At 40.3% G+C, this 22,790-nt stretch overlaps 1 protein-coding gene across 16 annotated transcripts in view; it reads right to left on the minus strand.

Moving 5' to 3' along the window:
- Positions 1 to 22,790, minus strand: part of Lclat1 (lysocardiolipin acyltransferase 1) — a 144,274-nt gene that overhangs the window by 115,170 nt on the left and 6,314 nt on the right. For 4 of the 16 annotated variants that reach the window (NM_001431932.1, XM_087553681.1, XM_087553679.1 and 1 more), the window contains one exon: positions 12,103 to 12,208. The exons of 11 other annotated variants lie outside the window; for them this stretch is intronic. The gene's annotated coding sequence lies outside the window, so the exon portion shown is untranslated. Of the gene's footprint in view, positions 1 to 12,102; positions 12,209 to 12,313; positions 12,379 to 22,790 lie in introns of those variants that run through there. One more of the 16 variants, XM_087553682.1, reaches the window with a different exon arrangement.

Consider the following 22,790-nt stretch of genomic DNA (forward strand, 5'->3'; position numbering starts at 1 on the left):
AGATAGAAATGGCTCTGATTTCACCGAAAGGTCAATGGACTTGGGATTCTCTTCAGCTCCTCCTTTGGCTGAAATGTTCTATAACCCTCTCCGCCCTTCCCGACTTTGAACCTACACCGTGCGCCTCTGAGCTGCTGTCCTTCAAGGAAGGCTCCCAGTTTCCCTCCTCCTCATCATGCCCCTCATTTCTAATTGACTATAACTAGAGAGTGGGGAGATGCTGATAGCTAGTCTGCGGGGACACAGGGAACAGAAGAGAATAAGGAGGCCAATCGTCATCAATCTATACCTTAATGAGATGTAAGTTAGGGACCACATGAGTGCACTGGAGCAAGTAACTGTCATTAAAAACAGTAACAAAGAGCAAACAGAACACACACAACTTCCCAGAAATGAGAAACATCTCCTTATACAAAATATGACATCTGATTTTCTGGAGGTTCACCTTATTATTCTAGGAACTAGAAATATCCTAAATTGTGTCCACATTAACAGTCTGGCCTACAGCCTAGAATAGTTAAACAGCTTGTTTTAACCTGAGATTAAGGTATCAACAGATGGAGAAAGCAATTTCTATTTAGTCAGTGACCAAAACTAAAAAGTCATGACCAGAGGGTCTCCAGCTCACAAAGGTTTTAAAGAAAGTAACATCAGTAAAGACAGACATCTTTATAAAGAGCCTTACAAGAAGAAAGGAAGAAAATTCTAATATCCAGACAGGCTTAGGAATCTGGCACTTGTATTTATCAGGGACAGGGTCTCACCATGCAGCTCAGGCTGGCTTTGAACTGTCTGGCAATCCTGTCTCATGCTCCCAAGTGATACAATTGTGTCCAGCCTAAGCCATCACTTCTGCAATTGAAACTTACAAGAAGACACACTTTTAAGAGCAACAAGGTAAAAGCAGTTAAAAGCTAGGTGTGTTGAAATGTATATAAGAAATACTCAAGTTAATAAAAAAAAAAAAAAGATAATAGCACTTGTAAAGATCTCCCCATTGCCTATGTTACTCCTGTGAAAAACACTCACTTTCATGAGTATTTGCTGAGATGAATGATCTCTATTTTTTTGAAGTAAAATAAATATCTTGAACTAAAAAAAAAAAAGCTAGGTGTGATGGCAGCTGCCTGGCCTTCTGGCCTTGTGCTGGAGGCAGAGGCAGGAGAATCATGAGGATAGCCTTGGCTACACACCAAGTTCCAGGCTCTTAGGGTCACTTGAAAGCCTGACTTGACAAAAATAAAAAAAAAAAGAGACTTGAGCTCACCTGATACAGACAGCTAGGTACTGTTCAAAAGCTGGATGTCAACCTGGAAAGCAGCTAGAGTCACTGACCGCTACCAACCCCATCGTTAACTTACAAGAGCTGTCAGGGTTCCTCTACTTTCCATACGATCTTGGGCAAATTATTTAGGTTTTCTGAATCAAAAACTTCCGTGTGTTTGCTGTTGGTAGTAGTTGGTAGTGATTGTTTTTCAACATGATCTCAAGTGGCCTAAGCTGGCCTTGACCTCCTGAAGCTCCTGTTTACACCTCTCAAGTGCTGAGAACACTAATAGGAACCAGGTGCCTGGCTCTCAATGTCTACACTAGAGGTACAGAACTAAACTAACTGGTGCACATTAAATGTCGAGGCAAGTGGACATGAGCAGCTGTGGGAGCCATCTCTCACACACACATAGCTACTTGAAGTCAGGCCTACAAACGCTCTACCACTGAGCTAAATCCCCAACCCCAAGCCTGCTGCTTACATACAGGGCTTTTCAAACTCGCTCGGCCTTGGGAAGTGCTGCACACCAGACATACTCAGTATGTGGAGGTCTAACTAGAGCCTTTGAGCTAAAGAGATTCTAAATATCCTCTGCCAGAGTCACTGAATTCAGTCAGATGATCAGAGACAGTCAAATCTTTGCCTGAACACGGGTCAGAAACTCACCATGTTAACACAGCACGCAGGGATTGCTGGGATGGTCCTTTTGAAGATTTAATTGTATTGGTTATTGCCCCTTAATCATGTTTCTGAATGGCTAGATTCACTAGAGGGCATCATGCATCAGACAAAACTCACAGAGAAAAACATTAAAAAGAAAAGATTTACTCAACATTTATTCAAACAGAGAACTACTACAGCCAACTCTACAAAAACATGTTAGGGTAAAACTGATCACACTAGATTCATTAAAAATGTTCAGGAGGAATTAAATGAAACCCAAGGTGGTGTACCCTTGGAGGCATACCTGTGTTTCCACAGGCAAGTAGTAGTATTGAAAAGCCTGGGTTCTTTCCAACCCCTGCACAGCCTCTGTAACCTCACGGTTCATGCTGGCTCTAAAAACCATACAAATGCCGTCACCTTTACTCTTTCTCCTTCCTGTAACCACCAGCTTTTCCCTTTCTCCCCCTCAAAAAAAAAAAGCCACAAAACTATCCAAGTTTCTATAAGACCAGCAAAGAAAATTCAAACATAGATCTGTATATAATCAAATATTTAAAGCCAAATTATTTTAAGATTGTTTTCATTAACAACATAATGATATGGCTATAAAAAGTCATGGAGTTCCAAGAGTATCCAGATAAAAGAATGCAAATACTGAAACTCTGCCTACCACAGTTCACACAATCCAGTGCCCCAAATCTCCACACACACACACACACACACACACACACACACACACACACACACACACGCACACACACCACACACTCACACAGAGTAACATGCAAGAACCCCAAAGTTCCACCCTCTACAACTCACAGTAACAAGGAAAGAAAAGCATGTCAGGAAAATCCAGCACTCCCTCCACCTCAGATTCCATTCTAGAGAAGCAGCTCCAGGACTCTGTGCACCAGGCTTATGGAAGAGAAGAGCAGGTTCCGCTCTCTCAGGTAGAAGATTCAACTGACTTCCAGCCTCTCCCAAGCCCCTCCTCCCCCACCAAACAGCTGCTCCATGTGCAAACCATTTCAACATTCTTTCAACCCATATAAATTTGTGGATTGCTTTACTTTTCCTTTGAACCAGTTAACCATGTGCCTGATCCCACAGTGACTATGAGTTACATGAAATCCTTAACACATGATTATTTTGATGTCTGCCAAGACCCTCATATTCTAGACAACTTTGTTACAAGGAAGACACTACTTGGTACTGCATATCAATACAACTAGGAACTCCTAACAGTGAAGGAGAATTACAATAGAAACTCCGTCTCCCAAAGTACGATGCAAGCCTTTGGCTTTTGAAAAGCATCATCTCTTTATGAAGTTGACTGGGTGAATTAAGCACTGGATGAAGCACTGGATACGGACAGGAAACTTGGTTTCAGTCTGAAAAATCCATTATCACTGTGTAGTAACATGAAGATGGTTGCAGAAACCCCAGTATCCCATGACCACACATCTTTACTGTGCACTTAGAAACCCTCTGAAACAGTTCCACAACAAGGAAAATAAATGCTCAATCCAGTAGCACAATTCCCTTACAAGAAGGATGGTAGACTTTCCCTGTAAAAGCTTCTCAAACGCACCTGTGTCCATCAAGCCACCTGGAGTAGGACATTTTTGGGTTTTGCTCCACTAAGGAAGTTCATACAAAAGTCTCATTCATATATATATGTATTAAGTATAATAAATGTATTATACACTCCAAATAATGAATGTCTTACATTTAAATATACAAACATAATTCTCACACACACATAAGACCTAGCCCATCAGAAACTGGAATAGAAACTATGAAAATGTTATCAAAATAACCCAAAGCAAATAATCAGACAGTTTAATAAATGTAAGAACTATGCATGCTCTAACTCTAGGACATAAAACATCCTCCACTCTTCCGGGCTCAGCACTAGTGGCTATGGGCCTTCTTTCCAATGTAAGCAAAAGCATCAGAAAGCTGGCTAATGCTTAGAAGGGTTACTTCTAGATACACACATGCAAAAATGTTTAAAGCTTAGAAGGATTAACCTAGGCAAACCTTGCATTTATGTGAGCAGTGATTAAAAAAAGGAGTATTAGAAGCAATAATCGTCACATGCCAGAATCCAGAGGACTGCAGGTGAGGCCCCCCATTCCATGGAGCCCTAAGCTTTCTTATGCTTTGACTTCTCTTTCTCTGACGCTTTCGTGTACTCCAGACTGTGAAACTGCCAACTACAAAATTACAATGGTATGAAAATTCCGTCTACTCTAAAATTCGAGACTAACAAAAATAATAAATTATCTTCCAAAGCTTACCGATTAACTCAGTTCATAGCAATTTACAAATCTAAGAGTTGACATCATATTCTAGGATGAAAGACTGAATGAGTAAAGCCAGGAACACAAGGGCACTCTTCCACTGCTCCTCAGCCCTGTGTTCAGGGAGTTCTACCCAAGACTAGTCACACAAGTAACTAAAACTCATTCAAATAAGAAAGAAAAGTGGGATTTCTACAAAACATGATCCTCAGTCTGGAAACCTTAGAAGGAAATTACAAAATACCAGAGGGGCTAATAAATTCAGAAAAGTTATAGGGAACAAAATTCAATACACAAAAGTCAAGTGTGGGCATGGAGGTTCATACCTGTAATCTCATTACTTACACATTACTTACACATTACTTACACATTACTTACAGGATATAAATCCAGAAGTATTAAAGGAACTACTAATGGAATGAGAGGCTGAGACACAAAGATTACCATTTAAGTCAGCCTTAGCTACCTAGGAGAGTTCGGGGGAGGGGGAGACAGACAGACAGACAGACAGGCGGACAGGAGAAAAGAGGGGGGAAATATGAAGAGGAGGAGGAAGGGAGGAGATAAAAGTAAACCAAAAAAGAACTTACAAGTCGCATTTTACAAGTACACTAAGAATGAATTCAACCAAAGAAGTGAAAGACTTAAAAACTGCTCTGAACTACACTACAAAGCACTGCCTAAAGAGACGAAAGACAATTTAGATATTTAGAAAGAATCCCACATTTATGAATTTGGCAATAAAACAACACAATTTTATAAAGGCAATACAATTTCTATTCAACTATTTTCCAAACACATTAAAAAATAACTCTCAAATTCATCTCAAATATAAATGAAAAGTTAATTATACAAGAGAAATAATAAGAACTTGTTATTAGCAGGAAACAGCTAACCCTCACATAGAATACACTAGTTTCCTACGTCTGTAGTAATACATTTCTCACTGACTTAAATAGCAGTTTAAAACTTCCTTTAATATTGGGACCAAGTATCTGGAATAGTGTCACTGGACCAAGTCAGGTGTATGTCATCCTTCCTCCATATTGGCAAGAACAGCTCTTACGTCATACAGCCACCAAAATTCCTTGACTTGTGACCATCTCCTTCCAACCTCTCTGCCTCTGTGGTCACTGCCCCTGTTCTTCTGTGCATTATGTCCCTCTACCTTCTACTTCTAAGGATGCGGGTGATCTCTTGTAGGCCCCATCCACACAACTCAAGATTGGTATCCTACTCCAGAGCCTCAAATAATCAATAACTCCCTGTGCCACAGAAAATAATGCATATTAGCCCCAGACCTTAGATTACAAAGCCTCTTCCCCAGGAACATTAAGCAAATCCCACTAAACCTCAAATATTGCATCAGACATAGAAAAAGCTATCACATGGCAAAGGACGGATGTACTCTGAATACAAGAGTTTTCTCTCTTCTGTATGAAGCGGATGCAACTCAGTTCAAATGTGGTTTGTCCTGAACTCCCTGTAAGCAAGCATCTGACGTGCACGGAGAACCCAGCTCTCTCTCTGCTACAGTAATAGAGAAGGGTCTTCCATTACAAATAGAATTTAAAGAGTTGGGTAATATTAAGGTTTTATATAAATCTGAAACAAACTACTTTCCAATGGCAACAAGTTTATTTTTACCCTCTAAATTTTTCCAGACAATTTCAAGGCCCACTAGCCCTTGAATCTCCTCCAGAATCAAGCAGTTTTCATTCCATGAAATCAAAATAAATTCCAGATGAATTAAAGAGTTACATGTAAACTATGAAAGCACTAAAGAATTAGAATAAAATATAACAATAGGAAAAATGGGCAAGGTATCAAAATAGTCTCATATGAGAAAATACATACAAAAATCTAATTAAGGCAGTATGAGATGTGTTTCCAATTACTAGTTTTTCCTATTTGTCAGTGATAATATCTAGTAGAAGTCAGCACAGAGGGAAAGAGGCAAGCACCCTATGATTATGGGCATTAAGAGATGGGGCTCCTTTAAAAAGCAACACAGTGAGGCTGGCACTTTTAAAGTGCATATATATTTATAACCAAAAATACCATTCACATTTCTACTGTACCAAGAAAAAAAAAATTAAAGAAAAGAAAGAAACCGAGAAAGTATGTAGTAAAGATCTTCACAGATGGCAGGGGGATAGCTCAATGGAAGAAAAGCCATGAATTCAGTTCCAAAACAACAAATTTGTAAATGAATAAGTAACTTACTAGAGTCCAACGTGAACATGAACATTCGAAGAGTAAAATGTCCATCAATAAAGAAATGGGAGCTGGCCAGATGGCTCAACCATTAAGAGGATGACTGCTCCAAGAATGTGTACAGACCCAAGTTCAGTTCCCAACACCCAAGTCACGTGGCTCAGTCACAGGAACTCCAGCTCCAAGGGATCAAATGTCCTTTTCTAGCCTCTCCCACCTGCACATATGTGTGCATATCACACACACACACACACACACACACACACACAGACACACACACACACACACACACACACACACCCCTACAGAAAACAGAAAATAGAGAAGCACCTAATGGTGATTAACAGATCAACAGCCGTGTAAAGAGTGCTGGGTGGCCAATGTTAAACTGTGAAGCACAAGAATACACTACAGTTAGAAAGTCAGCAGTGCAGTCAAAAGAGCAACTTACAAACTGTAAATGATTTTATTGTTGGTCAAAGGAAAATCCCCCGAACTCTGTACATGATGTCTATGTATTAACAGAAGTCATGTAAATTAACAACAAAGAAAAACATGATACGGGAAAGAAGTGGTAATAGAAGTTTGAGAACAGCGGGTACAAACGTGTAACTATAGGGCTAAAATTACACAGCACACATAAGACTCTATGCTTTTATTCCCCCGAAAGTGTATGTTACATAACACAGCTAATTTTCAAACCAAAATCAACTAAAGTTACTATATCTTCAAGACATAGGGCAAATGACCAGCAGCAAATACCTCTGCTCTAGAGAGTTGGGACAGTGCCAGCAACACACTCCACTGAACGACTCACACATGGTAACCATATGAGTTCACACACAACAGACTTTAAAATATTTATCACAACTTACCCAACTTAAAGAACTACCTTCTATAGCCTGGCTATTTCCATGTTTATTTCAATGTTTCACTACTAAAAGTAGTTCTGGAACTTTTATAATTTAAAGCTTCCTTTGGTAAGCTCAGGTAACATATAAAAGGTTAAAACAAAATAATATTTACGCATTGTACTTAGTAAACTTTGACTAGCACACTCACCTGATGCTATCGCTGGTTGGCCCTACAACAGCACTCAGTATGTTTAAACAGTGGGCAAGAAGCAAGATCTGGCAAAAATTCAGCTGGCAAAAACATAGCCTAACTTTTCAACTCATTTGAAGACCAGAGGCCACTCTAACTCAAGAGAAGGCCCTCCATGGAAGTCAGATACAGCAGCCTCCTTCCTCAGCTTGAATCCCATCCCCTCCAACCTCTTCCTTCCACTCACATTCTTCTGTGCATAGAGCATCACCTGCGGAGCCCAGCTCTCACAGCCTTCAGGTCTTACAGTCTCCTCAGGACAGCCTCCATCCAGATGCTCCTCTTCTGACCTCCAGAACCACTCACATGGTTAGTACAGGCTACTTTTATACCAACATCCTTTTCCTGACCTCTCATTACAGTTTACAAGGGGGCATAGCCCACATACTGCATCCCCTGTAAACACCAAGTGTTTATTTAGTTCATACGAAGTCTGGGCAGTACTGTCACTTTGGGACTTAAGTGACTGCATAAAGAGTATGGGTATTATCCTGCGATGGGGGAGCAACTGAAGTTCTGAACTCAAAAGCAATAGCAAAGCTGTGTGGCCCATTCATGTAACCCCAGCACATGGAAATACACATGTGCCCTGTGCTCCATATCAGACCGTCTCAACAAAACCAAGTAAGTGCAAAGATCACACTTGCCAGTTCAGAGGAGGGTTTTTAATCCCTAAAGTAAGAATGGCAGTTGGCTCAACACAAAGGTTAAGAAATGAGGTCTGTGGTCAAAAAACAGGAAATTCTCCCAACAAACGACCTCTAGTTCTGTGGCCCTGAACTAATTATGACTGCACCCTTCCTACCAAAAGGACCAGGGAGATAAGAGCAGCCATGACCTTCCTAAGGTGCTACATGAAATGTACACAGAGTCCACTGCCACAGTTCTTGAAGGGGTGCACACCAGATGCCCTACAATTCTATTTAACTCTGATACTCATTGCCTGAGAGTAAAGTCAAATCAAACTAGGTAAAGATCAGGATCCAACAAAACCACTCTTACTTCATATACCTATGGGCTTATGTATTTACTCAGGGTTGTCTGGAGTTGCAGAACTTAGGGAATGAACATATATACTAAATACATATATTTAAATATATAAATATATTTATGTACTATCTATTTATACTATATATTATATAAATATATTAAAATATATTTATCGTCTATAAATAGAATATATGTATCTATATAACATATAATTATAAATATAACATATTTTACATAGAAATATTATATAAATATTTTGTTATATAAATATATTTTAGAAATATATATCCTAAATTTAAAATGTTTTTGCAGTTGTATGAGGGATAGTTATATATTAGGTTTTATGTTGCAATAACACTATATATGTTTTTAAGACCTGGCTATTGTTTTCAACTGGAAATTAATCATGCATACCACTTCCTTCCACCACTCCACGAGGAGTCACTCTCTGCACTGCTCTATAAAACAACGTGGTCAGGTCTATCACAGCCACACCCCAATTTCTATATCCAATACTATATTAGTATCGAATACTATATTATAGTATACTATACTAGTACTTTTCTGTTGCTGTGGTTAAAAGCTATCATGTACAAAACATCTTAAGGAATAAAGAGTTTATTTGGCTAATGGTTCCAGATGGATGGTCTATCAGGGAAAAGAGCACGGCAGAGCAAGAGCAGGAAGCTGAAGGGGCATGTCAACCCTTCATAGGAACAAAGAGAAAGAAAGAATAGGACACAGAATGTCTTGGTTAGTTTTTGTCAACTTGACACAAGCTATTGTTGTTTAAGAAGAGGAACTTCAACTGTAAAAAAAAAGCCTCAATCAGATTGCCTGTAAGACTTTTTTTTGGTTAATTAGTGGTGTAGGAGGGCACAGTACATTCAGTGGCACCATTCCTGAGCAGAGTGTACTGATAGTGTAAGAAAGCAGGCTGAGCAAGCCATTGGAGCAAGCCAGTAAGCAGCACTCCTCCATGGTCTCTGCTTCAGTTTCTGCCTCCAGGTTCCTGTCTTGAGTTCCTGTTCTGACCTCCTTCAGTGATGGACTATGATACAGAATTGTAAGCAACATAAACCTTCCCTTTCCAGCTTACTTCTGCTGATGGTGTTTTATCACAGCAATAAAAACTATAAGACATTGGGCAAGAATAGAAATCCTCAAAACCTGCCTTCTGTGATATACTTCTAGAGTCAAGGTTCTGATGCCAAGAGTAGGTAAAGGCCACAGCCTTGACCCCAAGGTGTTAGCTAAGACCATAAGGGAAGCAGTAATGAGACAATTATCACATCAGTTGGATTTAAGCAGCCTCATGACACCAGAACTTTCAACCTGCTAAGCAGGAATGAGGAATCCTGTCTATGTGTCCATGGGCCAATTCCTCAAAAGCACCAAGTAACATGAATCACTCAAAATTAAATACCCCCATAATAAGCATGGAAACTGAACTCAGATCTAAAAGTCTTCTGAAAAAAAAAAATCTAGTTTAGACCGTTTCATCAGAACTCTATCAAATGACTAAAGAATTAAAACTAGTTCTACACAAGATCTCTTAAAAACACATGATGAATTGGAAGCATTAATGCAGAAGCCAGAAAAACAATATTGTCTCTCTCTGTCTCCCCCCACCCTCAAGCAGGCATTAGAAAAGAATTCAACGATATTAAAAACTGTTTTAATCCAGGGAACAAAGCTAGTTAAATAGTCAACAATCAATACATAATAATAGGTTCAAGAAAAGTAAGCACACACACATACATACACTTTTGTGACACCACAAAAGTGGCTTTTGAGAACAATCCATTACTTGCTATGACCATGCATATTACTGTCAGTGTAACAGAAGCAACTAGGAGATCCATAACCCACCTCTAGTCATGTCTACAAGAATAGACCTACAAGAACTGACTACCAGGAAAAGAGTGCCCTGATTGTGGGCAGGACCATCCCATGGGCTGAGTGCCTATTTGGAATGAAAGGTGAACAGGAGAAAGCTCACCCCTGTTCCAGGAGAGGGAGCCATTTTCTCCCTCTACTTTTTCACCACTACAAGCTGAGGAGGTCTGCTTCATGCACCCTTCCATCACGATGCACTGCACACCACAGGCCCAGACACATGGAAGCAGACTCCATGAACTGAAACCTCTGAAGCCATGAGCCAAGATAAATAAATCTGCCTGCCCTAGATGGTTCTTGTGAGGCATTCTCAAAATGAAAGAAAAAGTCTGAAAAACATATCCACTGGCCAACTAAGTTCTCAAAAAAAAAAAAAAAAAAAAACTAAAAGAATGATAAGACGGTAAGCAATTGGAAAAAAACACCCTACAGCAAATATTTTAAACCAAAAACATAATGGGCCCCCTCCTCACCCACATTACCAAAGAAACAAGACAAGTACAATAACCACCCTCATCATGAACTTAGCACTGAAGTGTCAGCCAACAGGAGACACCAAAAGATGCCATCCAGAGAAGAGAACAAAATGTCCAGTTTGCAGAAGGTATGACTGGTACAAAGAAACCACTTATCACCTTATAACCTCCTAGAACTAAATGAGTTATGCACACTAGATAAATACTTCTACAAAATCAACTATAGTTCACACGAAAAATCAATCTACAAAATAAAACTTTCATAAAGCAAACCTCTGATAAGGTACACAACCCTCTGACATTGCAAATAAAGAACTCCTGCAGCTGATAACAGGCAATAACCCAATTAACCAAGACAAAGGCAAGGCTGGAGGGATGCACCAGAGGCGAGGAAGTGGTCTTGCAGACGACCCTAGAGACAACCCTAGATCACTACTCAACACCCATGCCAAGTACCTTACAAGGAGAGGCCAGCTCCAGGGACTCCAACACCTCTGGCCTCTGCAGGCATCAGCACATGCGCAAAGACCATACACATACTCATAATCAAAAACAATAAATCTGCTTTACGAGAAATATATGAATAACATTTCACCAGGGAAAACACACATATGCAAATACACATAGGACAATATGACTGATATTAATTTGCCATCAAAAAATACATATCAAACCCTAACAGGACAACACCTTTCAGCCACTAGGATCATTTAACTTCTCTAGGACAGATATAACAAAAAAGCAAATAGGAACGAGTGCTGATGCCAAGGAACAGACCTGGCCACACTGCGGCAGGATGGTAAACTCATACAGCCAGTTTAGAAAACAGTCTAGGAGTTATTCAAAAGCTCAAGCACTATTATCCTGTGAGCCAACAATTCTAGCCCTAAGTATACAAAAGAAAAATGAAAACAAAAACCTATGCAAAGCTAGAATATGAATGTTCACAGCAGCATTATTTCTAATAGCCACTACGCTAATCAACTTGGAATCCACCAGCTGATGAATGGATTAAAAGAATGTGGCAGGGGCTGGGGATTTAGCTCAGTGGTAGAGCACTTACCTAGGAAGCGCAAGGCCCTGGGTTCGGTCCCCAGCTCTGGAAAAAAAGAACCAAAGGAAAAAAAAAAAAGAAAGAAAAAGAATGTGGCAATCTGGATGTGGTGACACTTACCTTCAGTACCAGCACTCAGAGGGCAGAGACAGGTAGATCTATGTATCTGAGGCCAGTCTTCTTTGAATAATGAGTTCCAGGTCAGTCAAGGCGATATAGTTAGACACTATCTCAAAAACCAAAATAACAACAACAACAACAATAATGTTATACTATCCACACAAAAAAATGGTTTGGCAATAGAAAGAACTAAATACTGTTAATACTGTACCAAGTGTGGTGATTGATGTGAGAATGTCCTCTACAGGCTCATGTATTTTTAACGTGGTCTCCCAACTGTTTGGGAAGGGTTAGAAGGTATGGCCTCATTAGAGAAGATGTCTCACTAAGGGGTAGGCTTTAAGGTTTCACTATTCCCAGCATGTTCTCTTTGTTTCCTGCTTCCAGATCATGATGTGAACGCTCAGCTGTTCATGTCACCCTGGCCTTTGCCCTGCCATCATGGACTCTGAACCCTCTGAGCTGTAAGCCTCATTAACTGTCTTCTGCATAACTTACTATGGTCCTGCTGTTTTGTCACAACAACAGCAAAGTAAGAGACACAGCATGTACAAACCCTAAAATATCACAGTCAATGAAAAAGCCATTCAAAACTGACCAGATAGGGCAGGTCATGATGTAATCCCAGCACTTGTGAACCTGAGGCAAGATAACCATGAGTTCAAGGCCAGTCTGGGTTATACAGTTGAGTTCTAAGTGAGTTCTAGGTTAGCCTGGGCTACAAATATAGAGATGGGGTGGAGGGGAGAAAGGAGAGAAAAGAGGAAATGCAAGAGAAAGATACCAGACGGTCAGCCTGACAGCCTTAGTTTGACTCCAGGGACACACATGAGGTCAAAACCAACTCCTGAAAGTTGTTCTCTGATCTGCATGTGCGCACGCACACACACACGCACACACAAGTACTTTAGAATAAATAGAATAAAAAATAATTTTAAAGAACAGGATTTGCATTTGTTTTCAAAATTCAGTACAAAGTAACAGCAAGGAAGATAGTGTTTACTGACATTAGAAAAGAAAAGAAAAAAGAACAGGGCCAGGGAACAGAGCTGAGGGCTCATAAATAAACCCATACATCTATACAACATCCATATGGCCCAGCAACTACCCTGCTGGGTATTTACTCTAGTGAAGTGAAAATTTACATTCGCATAACAACATATACACAAATGTTCAAAGGAGCTTGTTTGTAAGAGTCAAACGCTAGAAATACCACAGATGCCCTTAAGTGAGCACATCCATCTGAAGGAGGAGTGCTGAGGAGGAGAAAAGAAAAAACTCAGGCAATAACTACAATGAATCTAGGGGAATTATGGCAAATGGTGGTAAACAAAAGCCAAATCCCACACCCTGAATGCTGTTTAAATCCACTACTAAAGCACTCCTAGTTGACAAAACTGTAGAAACAGGAGACAGACTGGTATCTGTGTCCTTCAGAGCAACACGACCACAGCCGTGTGGCACTGCTGCTCTCCACCTGGCCGGGTTGTATCTTTTGGGCTTTGAACAAGTCTCATCATGTAGCCCAGAGTGAATGGGAATTCACTATGGCGTCCAGACTAGCTTCAAATCACCAATCCTCCTGCCTCGGCCCCCAAGTGCTAGAACCACCGACACATATCATAATACCTGGCTCTGCACGTGACTAGTTTAAAGGAAGTGGCTAGGAAAAAAGAGCAACAAACATTTTCAGATCTTGTAATTTTAGGCAATTAATGTTCTTTCTCTACTTATAAACACGAATTAACAGATATTACTTCTGCAGGCTAAATGACTTTCAAAGCATATTCACATCCTGTAAGTATACTCACCACTTTTATTCAGCCCAGTGTTTGCAGTTATAGCCAGACAAATGAGGCAAGAAAGAGAAACACAGGCAACGCAAATACAAAATAAATTGAATTATTCCTTCCTACAGATATGATTTTATAACTAGAGACCCTAAAAACATGATCCATAAGTCTAGAACCTTTCCAGCAAAATAGCAATATACAAAATTATACAAGGATCCATAGCTCACACACACCTTAAGTCCCAGCACTTGGGAAGAAGAGGCACGGAAGACCTCGGAGTTCGAGGCCAGCTTGGTCTATAGAGTGAGTTCCAGGACAGCCAAGGCTACACAGAGAAACCCTGTCTCAAAAAATTAAAAACAAAAACTGAAAACAAATCAGTGAGAAAGCAATCAGGAAAATAATCCCACTCACAATAGTCTCCAAGGAGAAAATATTCTAAGCATAAACCTACTCAGACACAAAAGGCCTCTACCATAGAAATCATAAAACACTAAAGAAATGTACTGAAGACACTAAAAAGTAAAAAGAGTTCCTGTTTGCAAATTGGCAGATTTATACTGTGAAAACAGCCAACTGATGATTAGTTAATATTGTTAACCTAACAGATCTAGACTCACCTAGAAGACCGGCCTTTGAACATGTCTCTAGATTACCTAGACTGGGTTAACTGAGGCGGGGAGTCCCACCCACAGGCAGCATCATCCTATGGGCTGGGGTGCTGGACTGAATGAAGAGGATGAAGAGTCTCTGTCAGGACTGATACAATGTGGCAGCTGCTCACACTTTGTCACCTGCCTTCTATACCAGGACCAATTGTACACTCCTCTTTAACCTGCTTCTGTAAGCTGTTTTGTACACCATGAAAAGTAACTCACGGGGCTGGGGATTTAGCTCAGTGGTAGAGCGCTTACCTAGGAAGCGCAAGGCCCTGGGTTCGGTCCCCAGCTCCGAAAAAAAGAACCAAAAAAAAAAAGAAAGAAAAAGAAAAGTAACTCACAGAACATGTATGAAAATGTCAAAATCAAATTCATTACTTTATACAATATATGCTAATTTAAGATATATGCATATAGTACATCCTAACCTCTGAAAGCTACAAATGTTATATAGAAAGAAAAGGAAAAAAGACTATAAATATGGCTGGTTATATTAAGTATTTTACAATGGGATGGTTATTTTGAAATATTGAGGAAGGGCCTAAATACATATAGCAGTTGCCACAGGTTGTAAGGCCAAGAGCAACTATCCTTGCAGTGCCACAGCTTTGCTTCTCTTGATCTTGACTAACATTTCAGACTCTGAGAAAGTAGCCACCATGTTTGTATTAATTTATTACAATGGCTATAGGAAACTATCAACCTCCTAGTAATGCACAAGTGCCCATGGGTGGAAAGACCCTTAAAAAGGTTTAAGAATAGCCCCAAAAGACAAAGTCAGACATTTAAGAGTTCCTAATTTAAAGTAAGAATATTAAGACTCCCCTTTTTCTGAGACTTGATGAAATTCTAGATTCAAAAGGGAATAAATAGTACTTTGGGACTAACTGACTCCAGTAAAGATTCAGTTCCAATGAAGATCAGTCCCTTCCAAAGACAAGAACTCCTTGTCCCAGTAACAAAGAGAAGCTAAACCGGCTTCTGGTCTGTGTAGTCTTAGGAGGGAATGGAAGCCACGCCATGCTGGTTCTATCACTAGCATACATGAAGCTAGTGAGAAAGGCCATCTGGCACGGCCTGCCTACTGTCAAGTACTTCGGCCCTGTTTCTCGTCTCCACGCCCAATATTAGAGAACAAAACACCTTTTTTTGAATCAACTGGCTTGAATGAACAACTTGAGTTTTAGGCCAACGTGGTGGCCCACAACATACTCTCAGCACCAAGCAAGGGTGAAGCACCTTGGGTCAAAAGCCAGCCCAGCTACAGAGAGACTCTATGCAGAGAGACAGACAGAAGGGAGGGAAAAGGGAAATAACATCTTTTTGCTAAATTTCAAAATTACATTATGAAGCTTGAAGTCTTTCAATAAATGCAAAGACAATTGTAATATCATATGAAAAGGTCAAGGGGAGATCTCATTTAATAATCCTACTCATAGAAAGAATAGCCCTAAGCAGTCACAGGAAATCATACTCTATGGATATTCACAAACCCTTGGCATAATTTGTAGTACAGGAAATAATTTTGTTCAATCAATCCCTAAAAAATAAAGCCACAAGGATGCTGTACACTTTTAACTTACATTGAGTTAAGCAGGCATGCAATCACAGAGCGCAGGCTGCACAAGCAGTGCTGTCCACAGTCTCAGCACTCAGCCAGTGGACTCGGGAGGTCAGGAACTCAAGACCAGCCTGTTCCACTTAGCATTAATACCAAGTTAGATTTGGCTATGGAGACAAACCCTGACTCCAAGGGGGCAAGCTTTAAAAAAAAACTACTTCGACTACCCCTAATTAACATCTTTTCTCCCTGTCTTAGTAAGAGTTTCTTTTCTATTGCTGTTAACAAAACACTATGACCAAAATGCAATTTGGGGAAAAAAAGAGTTTATCTGACTTACACTTCCACAACACTGTTCATCACCAAAGGAAGTCACGACTGGAACTCAAACAGGGCAGGAACCTGGAGGCAGGAGCTGATGCAGAGACCATGGAGGTGTGCTGCTTGCTGACTTGCTCCTTATGGCTTTTGCTCAGCTTGTTTTCAAATGGAACCCAGGACCACTAGCCCAGGGAGAGCCCCACCCACAATGGGCTGAGCCCTTTCCCATCAGTCACTAAAATAAATGCTTTATGGCTGGATCAAATGGAGTCAGTTTCTCAACTGAGATGTCTTCCTTTCAGATAATTCTAGCTTGTGTCCAGCTGACCTAAAATTAGCCAGCATGATCCCTAACTTTACAAACTCCAACTTTCACTAGAGACTATAGTTTACCACAAAGAAGACGATCCTAAGAGCATTTGTATTACAATAGTACAAAGGACACAGGAAGTACCGTATTAATTAATTTTCTCACTGCTAAGCTAACAGAGCTGCTCTGAGAGGCTGGGTTTGTTTGGAGTCACAGTCCCACTGTATTACTGCAGACAAATCATGGATGCAGAAGAGTGAGAGAGCTGGTTTCCTTGCATCCACAGTCAGGAAGCAGAGAGCATGCTCAGCCCACTTTCTCCCTTTTCATTAAATACAGAATCTCAGCCAATGGGGGACAGTGCTGCCCAGTTAAAGCAGATCTTCCCTTTTCAATTACCTAATCTAGGTGATCTCTAAATTCATGCATGGCATCTTGTCTTCTAAGTGATTCCAAATTCCAAACTACCAAACAATATAAACTAACACAGCACTATGAAGGTTCCAACATGGCAAATATGGGTCTGGCAGATCTTGCCCTTCCCCCATCCCCAAAGCTAGCCAGCAAGGTCAGTTCCCCTATTTGACCACTTCGGTTCTTCCGGAGGCTGACTATCAAGGTCCAGCTATCAAAGTATTTAAGTCCAGCAAACAAAAGCCCCCCTGTGGCTACCCCAATTAAGCTGTCCAATCAAAATTAACTCATCCTGACACATGTGTGTGTGTATACACATATGTGTTTTATATAGTACATCTACACATATACACACACATGCGTGCACACACATGCCCTACAGGCTTGCCTACAATCCCATCTAATGGAAGCATTTTTTTTTTTTTTTTGGTTCTTTTTTTCCGGAGCTGGGGACCGAACCCAGGGCCTTGCGCTTCCTAGGCAAGCGCTCTACCACTGAGCTAAATCCCCAGCCCCTGGAAGCATTTTCTTAACTGAGGTTCCCTTTCCTCGGGGGCCACTTACTGTGCCAAGTTGACATAAAACTATCTAACACACACAATATTCTTATTTAAATTTTTCAAAACATGTTTTATATATATATATATATATATACACACACATACACATATATATATACACATATATAAGACATATTTTGATCAAATTCACTTTCACTCTTTCTTCACTTCCTTTATGTCCCTGAGCGCCCTTTTTAATAACTCACTGAATATGATGGCTATTGCCTGTAGGCACACAGGTGTGAGGTCATGCACCAGAACATGGTCAACCTACCAATGCTCTCAACCCCAAAGAAAATGAGTCTTCCTCCCCAGGAGACACAAATTGTCATAAGCTCCTTATGCAGGAAACGGGTAAATAGACCTGTGAAACTGAAGTGGAAGGAATTCTCATGTGTGCCTTTACACACTTACAATACACAGAGCCTCCAACACGTCCACTCCCTGCCACTATGACCAACAGCCTGGAATAGCCACTGCTCTGACTTCCATCCTCCACAAACAGTCGTGCGTGTTTTTCAATGTGCCTCCTGATGCCTATGAGATCCCTAAAGACTGCTATTGCTTTTGCAATGCTTCATTTTTTAAAATATATTACAATTTATTAAGCTATTCTGCTGTGATACCTTTGTGGTTATTATGAAGATACCATGAACATTCTTTTATGTGATTGTTAATAGTGCATTAGTTTCTCAGGAGTATAGTAGCTAGGATTGAGCAGCTGGGCACAGGTGCGAGTGGACAAAGCCTCAGCGGGTCAAAGTGACGAAGTACCATTTTACATGCCTGCGAATGTACGAGTTCTGGCTGGTCTACATCCACACCCCCAGCAGGGAGCATCTTTTATATATAGCCATTCTGGAAGGTGTACAGTAGTGTCTCATTACAAATAGCTTCTTCCTGTCTCTATTTTGCTCTTCACTCTCTGAGTGACTTGAGATTATAAAGAAACCTAAGGCAAACATGAATCACTTTTAAAGTCATTGTTTTTTTAAGGTCACTGGTTTCTTAGTCCTTTGAATAAAGCTGGCTACTCTATGAGTGCTGATTTGTGTTTGAGATTTGAAAGCTTCCACAATATATTCAAACTAAACGAAATCCTACAACTGTAGCAAGTTCCCACTTTCACCCTGAGTCCACCGCCCTGCAATGTGTTTGGTTGTGAAAACTGAGTTATTCTAATGCTATAAACATTTTCATGATCCATTGACAACCAGCTAATTTCATCAGTGATCGCTTCCACATTTGCTTTCACATTAAAATCACTTTTATGCAAATATATACATACCCAAAATAAAATGGGTAGAACTGTGTGTCTAGAATACCATCATTGAGAGCCGAAGGCTAAAAGATCAAGAATTAAGATCAGGCTCTTGCTCTCACTCTTCTCCGCTCTTGTGCCCTCTTCCCTGACCCTTCTCTCCCCACCCCCCTTTTCCGCCAACATGCCCGAGGTCAGCCTTTCCTCTCTTCTACTCTTCTCTCATTAAACGTTTCCACGTGGAAAAAAAAAAAAAGAATTAAGATCAGCTTCAGGCTCTTGCTCCTCTCTTGTTCTCCCTTTCTTGCTCCCGCTCTCTCCCCATTCCCTTTCTCCCTCCCTCTCCACGTGCTCATGGCCAGCCTCTACCACCTCTCTCTCTCTCTCTCTCTCTCTCTCTCTCTCTCTCTCTCTCTCTGTTTGCCTTTCTCTCTCTCTGTTTGCCTTTCTCTCTCTCTGTTTGCCTTTCTTTGCCTCTACTACAGTCCTGACTCCCCTCCCCATGCCCTAATAAACTCTATTCTATACTATACCATCTTGTAGCTGGTCCCTCAGGGAAAGGGATGCCTCAGCATGGGCCCGCCGAGGCACCCTCTTCCTCCATACCTGACTACACATCCATAGAACATATACCCGCTTCTCTTTATCTTTTTATAAGCACATCACTCACTCCTCTCCCTTGCTCCCAATAAACCTCCTTTATACCAGGAAGGAAAAAATAAAAAAAAAAAAGATCAGCTTCAGAAAAGAAAAGGGAGACATAACAACAGAAACTGAGAAAATTCAAAAAATCATCAGATCCTACTACAAAAGCCTATATTCACCAAAACTGAAAAATCTGGATGAAATGGACAATTTTCTAGACAGAAACCAGGTACCAAAGTTAAATCAAGATCAGATCAGATAAGCAATCTAAATGGTCCCATAACTCCTAAAAAAATAGAAGCAGTCACTAAAAGTCTCCCAATCAAAAAACACCCAGGAACAGACAGATTTAGTGCATAATTCTACCAAACCTTCACAGAAGCTAATACCAATACTGTGCAAATCATTCCACAAAATAGATACAGAAGGAACATTACCCAATTCCTTCTATGAAGTCACAATTACGCTTATACCTAAACCACACAAAGACCCAACAAAGAAAGAACTTCAGACCAATTTCCCTTATAAATATTGATGCAAAAATACTCAATAAAATTCTCAGAAGCCAAATCCAAGAACGTATCGAAACAATCACCCATCATGATCAAGTAGGCATCATCTGAGGTATCCAGGGATGGTTCAATATACAGAAATCCATCAACGTAATCCACTATATAAACAACCTCAAAGGAAAAAAACACAAGATCATCCCATTAGATGCTGAGAAAGCATTTCACAAGATTCAACACCCCTTCATGTTAAAAGTCCTGGAAAGATCAGGAATTCAAGGCCCATAGTAAAAGCAATATACAGCAAACAAGTAGCTAACATTAAACTAAATGGAGAGAAATTTGAAGCAATCCCACTAAAATCAGGGACTAGACAAGGCTGCCCACTCTCTCCCAACCTATTCAATATAGTACTTGAAGTCCCAGCCAGAGCAATCAGACAACAAAGGAGGTCGTCAAAGGGATATGAATTGGAAGGGAAGAAGTCAAAATGTTACTATTTGCAGACAATATAATAGTATACTTAAGTGACCCTAAAAATTCCAGAGAACTCTTAAACCTGATAAAACAACTTCAGCAAAGTGGCTGGATATAAAATTAACTCAAACAAATCAGTAGCTTTCCTCTACCCAAAGGATAAACAGGCTGAAAAAGAAATTACAGAAAGGACACCCTTCACAATAGTCATAAATAACATAAAATACCTCGGTGTGACTCTAACCAAGCAAGTAAAAGATCTGTATGTCAAGAACTTCAAGTCTCTGAAGAAAGAAATTGAAGTCGATCTCAGAAGATGGAAAGATCTCCCATGCTGATGGATTGGCAGGATTAATACTGTGAAAATGGTCATCTTGCCAAAAGGGATCTACAGATTCAATGCAATCCCCATCAAAATCCCAAGTCAATTCTTCACAGACTTAGAAAGAGCAATTTACAAATTCATTTGTAATAACAAAAAACCCAGGACAGCTAAAACTATCCTCAACAATAAATAAAAGAATTTCTGGGAAATTACCATCCCTGATCTCAAGCTGTATTACAGAGCAATAGTGATAAAAACTGTATGGTTGGTACAGAGACAGGCAGATAGATCAATGGAATAGAATTGGAGACCCAGAAATGAACCCACACACCTATGGTCACTTGATTTTTGACAAAGGAGCCAAAACTATCCAATGGAAAAAAGATAGCATTTTCAGCAAATGGTGCTGGTTCAACTGGAGGTCAGTATGCAGAAGAATGCATATCAATCCATGCTTATCACCCTGTACAAAGCTTAAGTCCAAGTGGATCAAGGACCTCCACATCAAACCAGATACACTCAAACTAATAGAAGAAAAGTGGGGAAGAATCTCAAACACATGGGCACAGGGAAAAATATTCTGAACAGAACACCAATGGCTTATGCTCTAAGATCAACAATAGACAAATGGGACCTCATAAAATTGCAAAGCTTCTGTAAGGCAAAGGACACTGTCATTAGGACAAAACAGCAACCAACAGATTGGGAAAAGATCTTTACCAATCCTGCATCCAATAGAGAGCTAAGATCCAATATATACAAAGAACTCAAGAAGTTAGACTCCAGAGAATCAAATAACCCTATTAAAAAACGGGGTACATATCTAAACAAAGAATTCTTTTCTTTTCTTTCTTTTTTTTTCCCCCCGGAGCTGAGGACTGAACCCAGGGCCTTGTGCTTGCTAGGCAAGCATTCTACCACTGAGCTAAATTCTCAACTGAGAAATATCCATATCGAATGGCTGAGAAGCACCTAAAGAAATGTTCAACATCCTTAGTCATCAGGGAAATGCAAATCAAAACAACCCTGAGATTCCACCTCACACCACTCAGAATAGCTAAGATCAAAAATTCAGGTGACAACAAATGCTGACAAGATGTGGAAAAAGAGGAACACTCTTCCATTGTTGTTGGGATTGCAAGCTGGTACAACCACTCTGAAAATCAGTCTAGCGGTTCCTCAGAAAATTGGACATAGTGCTACCTGAGGACCCAGCTATACTACTCCTGGGCATATAACCAAAAGATGCTCCAACATATAACAAGAACTCCACTATGTTCATGGCAGCCTTTTTTATAATAGCCAGAAGCTGGAAAGTACCCAGATGCTCTTCAACAGAGAAATGGATACAGAAAATGTGGTACATCTACACAATGGAATACTATCCAGCTATTAAAAACAATGATTTCATGAAATTCTTAGGCAGATGGATGGAGCTAGAAAATGTCATCCTGAGTGAGGTAACCCAATCACAAAAAAACACGTGGTATGCACTCACTAATAAGTGGGTATTAGCCCAAAAGCTTGGAATATCCAAGATACGATCCACAGACCACATGAAGCTCAAGAAGAAAGACTACCAAAGTGAGGATGCTTCAGTCCTTCTTAGAAGGGGAACAAAAATATTCATAGGAGGAGAAATGGAGACAAAGTTTGGAGCAGGGACTGAAGAAAAGGCCATTCAGAGACTGCTCCACCTGGGGATCCAGCCCATATACATAAAGCCACCAAACCCATTTACTACTGGGGAAGCCAAGAGGTGCATGCTGACAAGTGTCTGATACAGCTGTCTTCTGAGAGGCTCTGCCAGAGCATGACAAATACAGAGGTTCTCATAGTCAACCATCAAATTG

Source organism: Rattus norvegicus, chromosome 6 (genome assembly GCF_021556685.1).
Source record: "Rattus norvegicus strain SHRSP/BbbUtx chromosome 6, alternate assembly SHRSP_T2T, whole genome shotgun sequence".
NCBI lineage: Eukaryota > Metazoa > Chordata > Mammalia > Rodentia > Muridae > Rattus > Rattus norvegicus.